The following is a 12283-nucleotide window of genomic DNA, read 5'->3' as shown; positions in this document are numbered from 1 at the left end:
TAGTCAATAATATTGTAATAACTTTGTATGGTGACAGATGGTTACTGGACTTATTGTGGTGATCATTTTGTAATGTATAAAATATCAAATCACCTGAAACTAATATAACATTGCAAGTCAATTATACTTTAATTAAAAAAAACTAATATATTATTGAATAACATAAATATGCAGACTTGTCCACCTACCCTCAGGAAATGCTAGAGGAAGGCAAGATTCTAAAGAGTGGACAAGCCCATTGAGGAAAGAGCACCCTGCATTCAGGCAGCTGCAAAGGAATAGGCAAAGAGGCAAAGAGAGAGCACAGAAGGTCTTGTTTTTCTCCCCAATTTTACCTATTGATAAGTGATTATACTTTCAGGTGTAGGAGAAACCCCAGGGTTCTGGGAAAATTTCATCCTAAGAAAAAAACGTCAGGAGTGGAGAAGAAGTTTTCTCCATTCAAATGTAATTTAATTTACACTTAAGTATGTATTTTGAGATTAAAAATTACTAATTGAATAATTTTATCAATATACATAGATTATAAATTTATCTGAAAAGTAAAGTTTGAATTTCCTATTATCATTTATGCAGTATATTTAATAAAACATAATATTAAGAAAAAACAGAAAAATTAAAAACTAAGAGAAATTATATCATTACATATGTAATGGGAATGTTATTTTTCCCAGATTGTCGATTTGAATTTTCAGAACTTGATATTTATATTTATTGAAATATTATGAAAAGAAGCTTTATTAAACATTTACTATACTTACCACCATTCAAAATTTCAAATTTTATGTCAATTCTAAACGAGTGTATATTACTCATATCAAAGTTACAAATGGATCTAATAAATTTTACAATTAACCTTAATAACATGAAGAAAAATCTGTGACCATCATTAAATTTGTTTATTATTTAGTTTCACATTAGAATTCCTTTTAGTTAATAAGGCTTTCAGTCCCAAATGTTGATGATATAAAATAGTAATTAATTAGTACATGCAAATGAAATGCATTGACATAAAGCCACAACTCATAACTTATGCTTTCTCTACAAGGTTCTATTTTATGTCCAATACGTAAAGAAGTATTTTATTATTATTTTCAAATAAACATGATATATACTATAATTAAATATTAAACAATTTGTTCTAAATATCTTTCTTCAGAAAAAAATCATAAAAATTATTTATTTTTCTTGTTTGTTTTATTTTTTTGAAAAGTGAGAGATAAGATGAGGGGAAACCCAGACATAGTAGTATAAGTTCATTTACAAATTTAAATAAAATGTTAACAGTTCTTTTTTAGTGAACACCACTACCAATGCCATGTAAGAAAAATATGAGAGAATGATGTATTTAACTATGAAAATAGGAGTGATTTTATCACTATCACTGACCATTTATTAAGAAAATATTACATGTAAAAGATCAGTATAGATATGTGCTGTTCAATATGGTAGCCATTAGCCCATGTGGATATTTAAATTTGAATTAATAATAATCAAGTAAGATTTAAAAATCAGTTTGTCATTTGTACTAGTCACAATTCAAATACTCAATGGCCGCCTGTGGTTAGTAGCTATCATATTTGTTATAGAATATTTCCATCATTGCTGAAAATTCTATTGAACTAAAAGGTGAAGATTCACAACATGTAAGACAAAGTACTTGCACTCAAGGATCTTGAAATAGAGTTTCAAATAAATGCTGTAGATAATACAAGCTAATCTGCGATGTAATTATGAACTGAAATAACAGCGTGGAAGCATCAGCAATATGTGGGATTAAAGAGTGATAAAATCTTATCCTTGTTTTACCTATCTGGGAGAAATCTTCCCCACCTCTCTTTCTGGCCCATAGTTACTCCTCTCCTCTCTTTGGTCCTCAGGATCCTTAACATAATAACTTCAGTTATTGAAGGATTGAAAGAAGGAAGGAAGAGGGAAGAAATAAGAAAGAGAGAAAGGGAGGAAGGGCTGAAGGGCTAAGAAAGAACTTCATGCAAATTTAGCTTTTGTGCTAGCCTCTATAGACCTTCTACAAAACAGAGCAGCGCTGACATTAACTACCTGCTGAAATAGGAAGAGAGAAAAGTGCAGGAGACCAAGCAAATAAATATCTCAGTAGAGACTTATTCTACAAGGAAAAACAAAAGATGCTTCTTTATTGTACGTATTCCCCTCCTTGGTTTCCAATGCCTTCCTAGAGTGAAGCAAATTTTCTAGAAATATTGATGATGGTAACATTTGTGTTATTCTTAGTAATCTCTTCATGGAAATAATGAAAAAGTCATAGGAACATCAACAATGAATTAATGTAAATGCAAATCACCATAAACTAGGCAGGCATGCAAGTGGAAGATCTTCCAACATTTTCCTCTTAATGCTATGGAGGAAATAGCAATTGCAAACACATCTCTAGTGTCTAGTCTAAATTTTAACATGATTAAGAGATTTCATGCATTGTGTCCCAAAGAGAAGGCAATCAGGAAAATAATTTTGCATGCTGTATATAAATGAGTACCACCACATTAATACTAGTAAAGATACAAACTGCAATTACTTTTTCTTTTTCCAACTTTCAGGCATTTAGCATTTCTACCTTAATAAAATAGACAAACAATTTCTGAAGAAAACAAAGTGACATAATGCCTCTGAAAATTCTCTTTTAGTATAAATAACTTGTCCTCATTTATACTCTTAAAAGGTAAAATTTACATGATCATTTGAGAAGAAAATGTTAAGAATCTATTTGGAGTTGGTAAAATGATATGCAAACAAAGAAATATATTAGTACCATTGTGGTGAGGTCCATAATGGAGAATAGGGAGCAATGCAATAACACATAAGGATCTCAAGTGTGAATGTCCTAAAATCAATGCAGAAAATAGATAAATGCTTGGAATAAAGATTAAAGGATATACAATCAAACCCTGATAGATTTAGTCAAATAATAAATGAAAGTAAGCACAATTACTTACTTCAATGGTGAAAAATTACAGAATATATTCTTCAGCAAAAATAGACACTAATGGCAGTAACAGTTTATTTCTTTTTTTTAAACATCCTTATTGGAGTATAATTGCTTTACAATGGTGTGTTAGTTTCTGCTTTATAACAAAGTGAATCACCTATACATATACGTATATCTCCATATCTCCTCCCTCTTGCGTCTCCTTCCCATCCCCCCATTCCATCCCTCTAGGTGGTCACAAAGCACCGAGCTGATCTCCCTGTGCTATGCAGCTGCTTCCCACTAGCTATCTGTTTTACATTTGGTAGTGTATATATGTCCATGCCACTCTCTCACTTCGTCCCAGCTTACCCTTCCCCCTTCCCGTGTTTTTACATGCCTATGCATTTGTGTTTTTCTCAGCCACTTAAGACAGAGGAATAAGTAATTGTATTTTGTGGCATAATGCACATAAAATGATAAGGTTTAGTGTGGTAGAATTGACTTTAGAAAAGTAAAAATGAAAATGCATTGTTTGTTGAATGAAAAAATGATTAAATTCATTTACAAGATAAAGAGAACATGTCATAACTATTTTATACCTCCTAGAAGACTTTTGAAAGAGACTTTAATTTCACTCTTGAAATAGCTGAACAAGACAAAAGAAAGACATAGTGGGAAGGGATGACCTTGCATCTTCTTAAATAACTATGACATATGAAAAGACTTTTCGGATTGTTTGGCTCATTCCAGTTACAAAGAACAAAAATATGTGGCAGTTTTCTAAGCCAATTGTGGGTTATTATGAGGACAAACAAAAATGTAAGGAAGAATAGCAAAGTATTCTGGAAGAGGATCAGCCTGGACTCCCAGTGAAGTGGATAGTTTTTCAAGACACATAACAAGTGATCTTATTGTCCTCTCTTCACAGCAGCAACAGCAACAGGCATATTTTGTTCTTTATTCAAACTATCTGTCATGATGGCAACTCAGATATCTTTTCCTTTATTGATTTCTTCTGTTGTCATTACTAATAAACTCTAAGTAAGGTTTTTCTGCAAATTTCACGAGAATATATCTGATTGGTTGAAAATTCTTCGTCCAGTATACAGTGATCTGTTTCTTAATCTGTGCACATCATTGGCCTCTGGCTAAGCCATAGATGACCTCTTTTTGATGGGTCATTGACTCAAACCTAAACAACTATAGTCAGGATAGTGAGTTCAATTTATGGCTTAGGAATAAAGACAGCTTGAAGAAGCTTTTCTTAAAAAGAGGTAGTATCAAAAGGCATTAAGGAACTCAGTTTCTGGTGTATGACAAAAATGAGGACTGAGACAACCATAGGTATGATAACTCAGGTAACTAATGTATTATGAGTCAATTTCCTCATCTGTTAAATGCGGATTCATCAAAATATTTTCTGAATCTCTACTGTGTACTAGGTACTCTTCTGGGCACTCGAAAAATAATTTTGTTCTCCAGTGAAAAATAGAGCCCTCATGGAACTTATATTCTGGTGTGGGAAATTATGGATGAAATAAGTAAACAACACAGGAGGTTCAAAAGCGATTAAATGCTATGGGGAAAAATGACATATACATAGAGAGAGAGAACAGGATAAGAAGGATTAGGGGTGCTTAGTGGGGGTGTTGCAAAGATTAATAGGATGATCATTTCAGTGAGAACGTGTACAGTTGAGCAAAGACTTTTGAAGGAAGTGAGGTGTTGTGATTTTTTAAAATATTGATTATTTCAAAAGTTAATGATGATTTTGGAAAGATGCTTCTACTGCACTGGTATTCTAAACACAAAACAATCTAGATTACTACTTATTCTCCGAATACCCTTAGACGATACAGCTTCCATTCATTCACACATTCTTTTCTCTCTACTATGAGTAATTCCTACCCAGCAATGGTAAAGTATCAAAAATATTATTTTCTTGACTAGGTTCACATCAAGTGCTATCTGCTGTTTCATTAAGTCTTTCCTGACACCCAATGTACACATCCCTTTTTAAATTATTGACCCAACCATCTAATCATTAATTCCACCTACAACACTGCTGAAATTCCTGCTATGTGCCTAGTGAGTGTTACTTCTCGGAGTGACAAACATGAATAAAAAGAATACTTAAGCTCAAGTAGTCTAAAGTCTAGTTACTATCTCCTTTGACGCTGTCTTACAGTATTTCCAATATTTCATTTCACACTTTCATTATTTGTGTTATTCATATTTAGTTGTTAGATCATGGGCTTTCATGAGACCAACCTGAACTTGCGTCCTGGTTCCCAACTTTTTCTTTAGTTCAAGTGCAAAGTTTTTATTACTGTTTTTAATTTTAAAAGTAAAATCCATAACTTCCTTAATCTACTAAGAAAGCATTACAGTAATATATAAACTTTAAAATGATATATAAAAAAGAGAAATTTATATATTTTCTCATTTGTGAATACTGATGTAAAAAACCTTAAAAATACTAGTAAATCAGTTCAAATTACAATAATAATTAATTCCTAGGGCATATTACCCCAAGAACATGTGGATTATTGAGTTTTAAGGTATCATCTAATGTACTGCATTACACTAATGAATTAAAGAAACAGAAACAACTTGTAATTTTATTGGTAGATGAAGGAAAATATTTGATAAACGGCTAACATATATTAACGGGGAGGAAGAGGAGAAGGGCGCAGGGGTGGGAGCTGTTGATGAATCTACCACAGCAAAATTCTCCCCCCTCCCCCCTTCCCCTCCTCTTAAGGCCCCTAGAAAGGTTGAAGCTGCCACCACCTGCAGTCGGTGACCTTGGCACCCGCCGGCGGATAGAGGGAGGAATCAACAGCTTGGAAATTCGGCCAAGTGATCTGGCAGGATGGGCATTTGCCTGACCTATTTTGTAGAGGAATTGGATGGCATACGTGATTGAGGTGGTACTGTGGGTCTCTGAAGCCTATGAAAGGTAGAAACTCAACCATGATTTCTTTTTCAACTCTACAGCATTCCCTTCCTTGAAGTCGTCATTTTTACATTAGTCTCAGGCAGTTATACTTAAGCATGAACACTGACGACAAACTGGAAGGATTATTTAAATGTGGCAGCATGGATGAAATGCAGTCTTCCAGGGCAATGGTTGTAATGGGTGGAGTGTCTGGCCAGTCTACCGTGTCTGGAGAGCTGCAGGAGTCAGTGCTTCAAGATTGGAGTATGCCTCACCAGGAGATCCTTGCTGCAGATGAAGTGTTAACAAGAAAGTGAAATGAGACAACAGGATATGATATCTCATGACGAACTCATGGTCCATGAGGAGACAGTGAAAAATGATGAAGAGCAGATGGAAACACATGAAAGACTCCCTCAAGGACTACAGTATGCACTTAATGTCCCTATAAGTGTAAAGCAGGAAATTACTTTTACTGATGTATCTGAGCAACTGATGAGAGACAAAAAACAAATCAGAGAGCCAGTAGACTTACAGAAAAAGAAGAAATGGAAACAACGTTCTCCTGCAAAAATCCTTACAATAAATGAAGATGGATCACTTGGTTGGAAACCCCCTAAATCTCACGTTTGTGAGCGCTGCAATGCTGCCTTTAGAATGAACTATCACTTACAGAGATATGTCTTCATTCATACAGGTGAAAAACCATTTCAATGTGACATGTGTTTCATACAGAAGTACCTGCTACAGAGACATGAGAAGATTCATACTGGTGAAAAACCATTTCGCTGTGATGAATGTGGTATGAGATTCATTCAAAAATGTCATATGGAAAGGCATGAGAGAACTCATAGTGGAGAAAAACCTTACCAGTGTGAATACTGTTTACAGGTGATGAGACAAACCATGCTTCTGCCACATCAACACAGGACTTTTTGGATCAAGTGACTTCTCAGAAGAAAGCTGAGGCTCAGCCTGTCCACCAAGCTTATCAAATGAGCTCTTTTCCGTGCTCCATATCACGGATCCAGAGCTGGAATAGCTCCTCAGTTTAGCACAGCCAATGGACAGGTGAACCTTCGGGGACCAGGGACAAGTGCTGAACTTCCAGAACTTCCCTTGGTGAATGTAAATGATAATAGAGCTGGGATGACATCCTCACCTGATGCCACAACTGGCCAGACTTTTGGCTAAAAAAAATGTGTAAATAATACTGGCACTTTAGAACAGATTAATCAAGAGTGGGGTTACCCTGTAAAATGGAGTGCTGTACGGATTTAAGAGCAATGCGTTAAAACAAGTTAAGCTGATATGAATAGCAAGATAATCCAATAACTGCATTTTGTTTGGTTAGTCAGCATTCTTTGAACTGCCTTACATGTTGTCACCTTTATAGAAGCAATGCATTATTTGTTTTAGATCAGAAACTTGCTATTCCACCTACACCAAACTTAAAAGGAAAAAAGAAAGACTTTCGCACAACTGTTTCCTAACTGATAACACTGTACATTCTTAGGAGATTAGTAATTGTGTGAAATTTACTCATACTGTTTCTAAGTTTTTCAGCATAGTCATGGCACGTCAGCAGGGAATCTGAGTATACTTTATAGACAGAGTGAATTTAAAAGTTAAAATGTCAAGAGATTATGGCTTAAATGAATTAGTATGTCTTATAGGGGGAAAAAAGGAAACCACCTTTTAAAAAGAATGATATGCCATAGGCCATTGATTTTCATTTTGCATTATACTGACATGGTTTTTTTTTTTTTTTGAGAAAAAAGTAATAAAAATCTGATAGTCTAAGGAAAAAGAACATATATTGAGTATCTACTGTGAAGCAGGTAACGTTCTAACTTTACATTTATCGATTCAATTAATCTCACCACGATCTGGTGTAATAAATACACTTGCTATTCCATTTACAGAAGAGGAAATTGAGGCACAAGAAATTTAGATAACTTGCCCAAAGTCTCATACACATAAATAGTTGAGTATGGTGTGAACTTAGAGACCCTAGTTCTAGCCAAGAAAAAAAAACTTCTTTAACATGATAAAATGTATCTGCCAGAAATCCACATGATTCATTTTAACATACTAGAAGAACTTCCTTTGAAGTCAGGAATGAGGAAGGATATATGCAATAATCATTATTTTTTAACATTGTGTTAAGGATTGTAGCCAATGGATTAAAGGAAAAAAATATACATATATTTTGGGAAAAAAGAAACACATTGATTATTTAAAGACAGTATGTTATCTAATTAGAAAATCTTTATGAATCAACTGATAATTTCTGGAATAAGCACACAGAAATAAAATTATTATACAATAATAGTGACCTTACCAAAAGGCCAAAAATATTTACTAAAAATAACTACAAAGTTTAACAGCAATGTATAAATGTCCATAAAATGATTTTGTATGTCATTTTTATATGAATATACTGAATATTGTGAATATACTGATTGATATAAAATTACGTGATAAATTCAAGATAGTGCAACTTTGGGCAGAAATTAACTAACTAATTATAACCAGAAATATAAATGTACAAAAATAGCCAAAATTTTTTTTAATAAGAAAAAAATGGGAAGTGGTTATCCATACCTATTTTGCATATACAGACATATGTATGTCTCAATGTATGTACACACACACACACAACGCTATGGATATAAGGATTATATAGTTATGGTACAAAAATAAATACATCTGTGGAACATAGAATTCTGAAAAGGACTTCATTTTGGGGTATCTGAAAGATGACAGGTATCTTTTTAAAAAGTCATTTAAATATAGTAAGAATGGAGATGACTTTTACGTACAACAGAAAAATTAAAAAGTCAAAATAGAACAAAATGATGGATTTGTGTATGGCAGAGACATCTGTATAGCAAAATATACTGTGATCAAAGTTAGTTGACAAATGATACGTCATAAAGATATTAATAATCTCTTTTATAAAGAATAGTTCACTACTCTTAACATATAAAGAAAAAAAGTTTTTTTTCACACATGCATCTTAACTAAATAAGAAAAAGACCATTTCAAAAAAAAAAGTAGGCAAAGGTTATGAACAATATACAAAGAAAAAATGAAAACATGTGAAAGAATGTTACTATCATTTATAATTAAATAAAATCAAATTAATATAACAACAAAAACATTAACCTATAAAACTACAGTGGTTAGAGAGAGCAATCAATACCATAAGAACCTAACAAAAAACTGGTGAGAAAGTAACCTAGCCCAATTGCTTTGTAAGTTAATTTTGCACTATCTATAAATATTTAAGTATGCTGCCTTTTGTTTCAACAATTCCAATGTTAGAGATTTATCTTATGTAAAAGATAAGCAACCATCATGTTCGTTACAGCATTATTTATAATAGTTCCCCTACCCTAGAAAAGTTGTAAAAAAAATGTAAAGATATTTAAAAATTATTGTTTAGTTAATGGAATACTCTCCAATGCAATTATGTAGTTTCACATGTTAGCAAAGAATGCACTTTTAAGTCTTAAACAGCAATTCACGTAACAGTCTGTACAGATTGATACCATTTTTGCCAACACAAAGTCTGATTTTCTGCTTATGTGTATATGTACACATGTTTGTATGTATTTAATGTTTGTTTATTAAATTATACATACCAAATATTTACTGTGGTTAGTGCTGGGGAGTGGGATTGGTGGCAATGATGGATAAATACTTTTATTTACCTTTATAACATTTTCCACTGTGAATTATTTTATTTACAATTAGCATGAATCATTTTTTAATGAACAATTCCAATCTGCAAAAATATAAATAAAAAATATAAAATAGTACAAATGATAAGCTGTTTGAATTTATCATTGAAAAATCTATGTAAATTGTCCTGATTATCCTCTCATTTAGTAAAATATAAATGAAAAACACTATTCACAGATCAAAAAAGTGTCAACCTATTAAATTTTAAAATTGGTGTATTACTATTAGATTATCTTTTTAATTGAAAAATTCTTCTCTACTTCAGTGTGAAATTCCAACATGGCTATTCTTTTCCCTTCACCTGTTTCCTTTTCCTATCTTTATAAAGTTCAAGCAAGGTAGAAATGTTCAAAAGGAAGACTTTAAGACATTTCATTTTCAGATTTGACTATCAATCATCAGAGCAGCAGATTTCATAGGAACTATAATTCCCTACAGCATTTGGTTCAAGCTAAAGGGTCCTTTCTATTTCTGGTAATATCAAAATGCAGACTACCTGCCTAGTTTAAACCAGACTTAACCTATGTGGAGTTACACCTTGACAGCCTGCTTTCGATATTTCCCCCCTCACCAATGGCTAAAAATCAAACTGCCAAGGAGTACTTCTCATTGTACTCTGACACACAACATGTTGATTTTTCTGCTTCACTACCAAATGAAAATGAAATGACCCACAGGGTTTCCCAGTCCAAAGAGCATTCTGTCATTCCTGACACTAGAAATTCTGTCTTCCTGTTGCAAAGTACCGTAGGGATATTCTGTGTGAGCCTTTAAAGCATACGAAATGGTCTGGAATCCTTGTTTTAAGATTTGGTTGGCTCAAAAAATCATTTATAAGCTAAGGAACTTTAAATAATTCCATATTTTCAAATTTTAAAAATGTGGGAAAGGAGAAGTGATAGCATTCCAGTTATCCAGTTATCTGTAGTTATTCCATGTAATTTAAGGAAAAATGTTCAAGGCAATAAAAATTCCAGCTGACAATTTACCTTCTTCTCTTACTGAAAGATTAATTAGATCTCTTGGCAAAGGATTGTAAGAGTTTATATTTTTTCATTTCACCTACTTAGAAAATATTTGAACACTACATTTTTATGCTTTGAGATACTTCACTTTTTGAAATCACTTACTTGGTATCCAGTTAAGATATTAGAAAACATTGTCTTTAGAGTAAGAAGAATGAATGTACAACTAGAAAATGACTATCATTTAAGAAGTCCTTCCTGTATGGCAGACAGCACTTTAATTGCTTTAAAAATGTTATCTGAGGCTTTCCTAATTTAAGTCGCAAAACATCTCTCTATGTCTTAGGAGCCATTCCAAATCTGAGGCACAGAGAGATTCAGTGACGTGCCCCAAATCATACACCTTAAGTAGTGAAAGCAGACTGTGAACTCAAGCATTATGAGAGCCCAACACTCTTAATGTGAAAGTACATATAATATACAAACGGCTGTCACTGGAATTCTGGAAGGGAAGTCTCTGGTGGGAAGGAACGCAAAAAAGCTTCCTCGGAAGTGAAGACACCTGGAGACACCTGCAAAAGTGTGGGATTTCACTGGGGTCCTGAAAGGATCTTCAGATAGCTGTACAGTGGCCCAAGTGACTTTTACCCCTATATAATGTCCCATAAGTATTGGGGTTTATAAGAATAATACGTAGAAGTTATAGCAACAGAGGTTTGAACCAACTCACTATTTACTACATAAGTGAAATATGCAGTAAGATATCAGGACTTCCCTTTATCATCTTTTACATATTGAATTATCATTACAATAACCAATTGCACAATTCACATTGCTTTCTTTAATTCACTGACAAAATACATCACAAAGAAAAACTGCATGGCAGTTGGTAATTCTACATCTGAAAGACGTGTAATTTTCTTGGATAAAATACTTGGGGAATTCTCATGGTCTGAAGTACAAAAGCTTAGCATTATCCCTTATATTTTTTAACTACTTTAAAATGATCTACCTACAACCAACAGCTGGTTCCCAATGTGCCTGCCAGTTTCAATGAAAACTCTCATCAACAGCCTGCCATGCCTTGTAAGCCTATTGCTTTTATATTCAAATCTACTACAAAAAAAAAAAAAAAAAGTCATTTTAAAGCTCATGGCTATAATGGGTGTGTTTCATAAATATTCTGGGAGATTTATGATCATCCTAGCCCCCAATCCTTTCTCTGCTTTCTCTAAGGAATTCCTCTCTTATATCTTTAAATCAGTTAAATTATCTTATATCTTCTCTCCTACCACTGTACTCCCATTCTTTCCTATTTCCTGCTTCCACCTCTAACAAATATACGTCCTGCTCTTTTTCCTCTTTTTGCTTATTTCCGACTCTTTGCTTTCATTGCAAATGTAATATGGTTTTCATTCATACCACTAAATTCGAATTACACTCAAAAGTTCATAAATTATCTCCTACTTGCAAATTTAATGGTAAGTTTTGAAAGCTGTAAGCAGAATATAGTTTTACTGATTATTATCTTCTTGAACAATACCTTCTTTGGCTTCCAGGAAACTGCACTGTTTTGACTGTCCTTCTACATCTCTGATAATTTTCATTACTTTCTTTTGTTGGCTCCCCTTTCTTTTGCTATTCTTTGAATGTTACTTACATCTAAATTTCCCTTATTTC

General features: G+C 33.2%; 1 long non-coding RNA gene and 1 pseudogene across 1 annotated transcript in view; one reads left to right on the top strand and one right to left on the bottom strand.

Moving 5' to 3' along the window:
• Positions 1–12283, bottom strand: part of LOC137764810 (uncharacterized) — a 496427-nt gene that overhangs the window by 142583 nt on the left and 341561 nt on the right. The gene's annotated exons all lie outside the window — the stretch shown is intronic.
• LOC137764809 (zinc finger protein 148-like) lies at positions 6005–7130 on the top strand (annotated as a pseudogene).

The sequence above is a fragment of the Eschrichtius robustus genome, chromosome 5, assembly GCF_028021215.1.
Source record: "Eschrichtius robustus isolate mEscRob2 chromosome 5, mEscRob2.pri, whole genome shotgun sequence".
NCBI lineage: Eukaryota > Metazoa > Chordata > Mammalia > Artiodactyla > Eschrichtiidae > Eschrichtius > Eschrichtius robustus.
The sequence above is the reverse complement of the archived record's forward strand: the minus strand, read 5'-3'. Positions and strand labels throughout refer to the sequence as shown.